Source organism: Sapajus apella, unplaced genomic scaffold (genome assembly GCF_009761245.1).
Source record: "Sapajus apella isolate SASKATOON/1434 unplaced genomic scaffold, GSC_monkey_1.0 scaffold3, whole genome shotgun sequence".
Lineage (NCBI taxonomy): Eukaryota > Metazoa > Chordata > Mammalia > Primates > Cebidae > Sapajus > Sapajus apella.
Window position 1 is genome coordinate 18,993,826 of NW_022436943.1, and position 1,997 is coordinate 18,995,822.

At 42.5% G+C, this 1,997-nt stretch overlaps 1 non-coding gene across 1 annotated transcript; it reads left to right on the top strand.

Moving 5' to 3' along the window:
* The first annotated feature begins 1,798 nt into the window (after positions 1–1,798).
* LOC116536263 lies at positions 1,799–1,997 on the top strand. Its single transcript, XR_004262559.1, has one exon. It is a non-coding gene; the product is annotated as a U2 spliceosomal RNA (small nuclear RNA).

Consider the following 1,997-nt stretch of genomic DNA (forward strand, 5'->3'; position numbering starts at 1 on the left):
TTTTCAAGAGAAAAATGGATCATTCTGCTGTGCACAAAACTGTGGTGCCCAGGGTTGCCGTAGCTATCGATCCTAGCAGATGGAAAAGAATTAATGGATTCTCAAAGCTGGGGTCACAAGCAGGTGTCACCAGGAAATTCTGTGCTGCTGTCTAAAGACAGAGGCAAAGATGATAAACTAGAGGAGAGAGAAAGGAGCAATCAATCCTCTAAAGTGTCTTCAAGGGTCAGAGAGTCTAAGGTGAAGGTAAACTGTAAATAACATTTCCTGGGTAGCACAACTGAATTTGTGGGTTTGTGGCAAGGTGTGAGAATGAAAGCCTCCTGCAATTCAATAGGTTTCATTATAACAAAAATGTTTCTATTCTTTTCTTTCATAACAGTTTCTCTATTATTTCTTCCTTTCCAACATTCTTCACCCCTTATAAAATCTACCTGGGGAGAGTTTGTTGGCTTTCTTAAAGTCATTTCAAGCCAGGTGCAGTGGCTCACGCCTGTAATCCCAGCATTTTGGGAGGTAGAGGTGGGCGGATCACCTGAAGTCAGCAGTTTGAGACTATCCTGGCCAACATGGCGAAACCCCATCTCTACTAAAAATACAAAAATTAGCCAGGTGTGGTGGCAGGCGCCTGTAATCCCAGCTACTTAGGAGGCTGAGGCAGGAGAATTGCTTGAACCTGGGAGGTAAGTGTCGCAGTGAGCCAAGATCGCCCCATTGTACTCTAGCCTGGGGGAGAAACTCGGTCTCAGTTAAAAAAAAAAAAAAAAAAAAAAAAGTCACTTCACAACTGTCTCCCAAAATGAAAATTATTTTATTTAAAAAAAAAGAAAGAAAAATTGGCCCCATGATGAAGTCTAGAAATTATACCAGATTTTTAATTAAACATTTTTGTTTTCTTCCTCACAAAATTAATACTTGTACATTCAGTTTAACTGCTAAAGAAAATATACACTGATCCATACTGCCAGATAAAAGTAGTTCAAATGGACAAATGACAGAGCATAAGGCAACAGTCAATCAGAAAGATCAATAGGTGTATATTGTCACAAGTTTGCAGACAGGCTCCAGGCATTGATGAACCAAAGCAGCTGAGTTATTATCTGACTCACTGACCTCATACCTCCCGAGCCTATATATACACATAAGGTCACATTAATATTAATTCCAAATGACAGTGGCTCCTAGCACCTCCAGGGTAACACCAGGACCTCAGCCAATCTTCCCAAATCTCCCTTGGACATTTCTGGGAGTCTCCAGAGTGATGTCTCAGGCATGTCCTGAAACAAATCCAGCCATGTTTGCCTGCTCCTGCTGTCACTGCTGACTATCCACTGGGACTTCATACTAGACTGAGGGCCCAGATGGAGGGTAGGTACGTGCTATCTCCTTCCACTGTTCTTGGCCTTTCTGTCCTCCTATTTCCTCAACAAAAGAAGCAAGAGAAACTAACAAAAACTTTCTCCTCCTTAAGTTTAAAAAAAAAAAAAAGGCTCAGTCAGGAGAGGTGGTTCATGCCTGTTATCCCAGCACTTTGGGAGGCCAAGGCAGGTGGATCACCTGAGGTCAGGAGTTCAAGACCAGCCTGGCTAACGTGGTGAAACCTCATTTCTACTAAAAATACAAAACATTAGCCAGGCGTGGTGGCACATGCCCGTAATCCCATCTACTTGGGAGGCTGAGGCAGTAATCTCAGCTTGAACCTGGGAGGCAGAGGTTATAATGAGCCGAGATTGCGCCATTGCACTCCAGCCTGGGCAACAAGAGTGAATTCATCTCAAAAATAAAAATAAAAAGCCTCATTGCTTCTTGACCCTTTGGCTAAAATCAAGTATAGTATCTATTCTTATCAGTGAATATCTGATATGTCTTCTATCTAAGCACAATATATTAAATGGATGTCTGCAGCAGGGAGATGGGATAAAGCGCTTGTTCTGTCTACCCCATGCATCAACCTGGTATTGTGGTATTGCAGTACCTCCAGAAACGGTACACTCCTC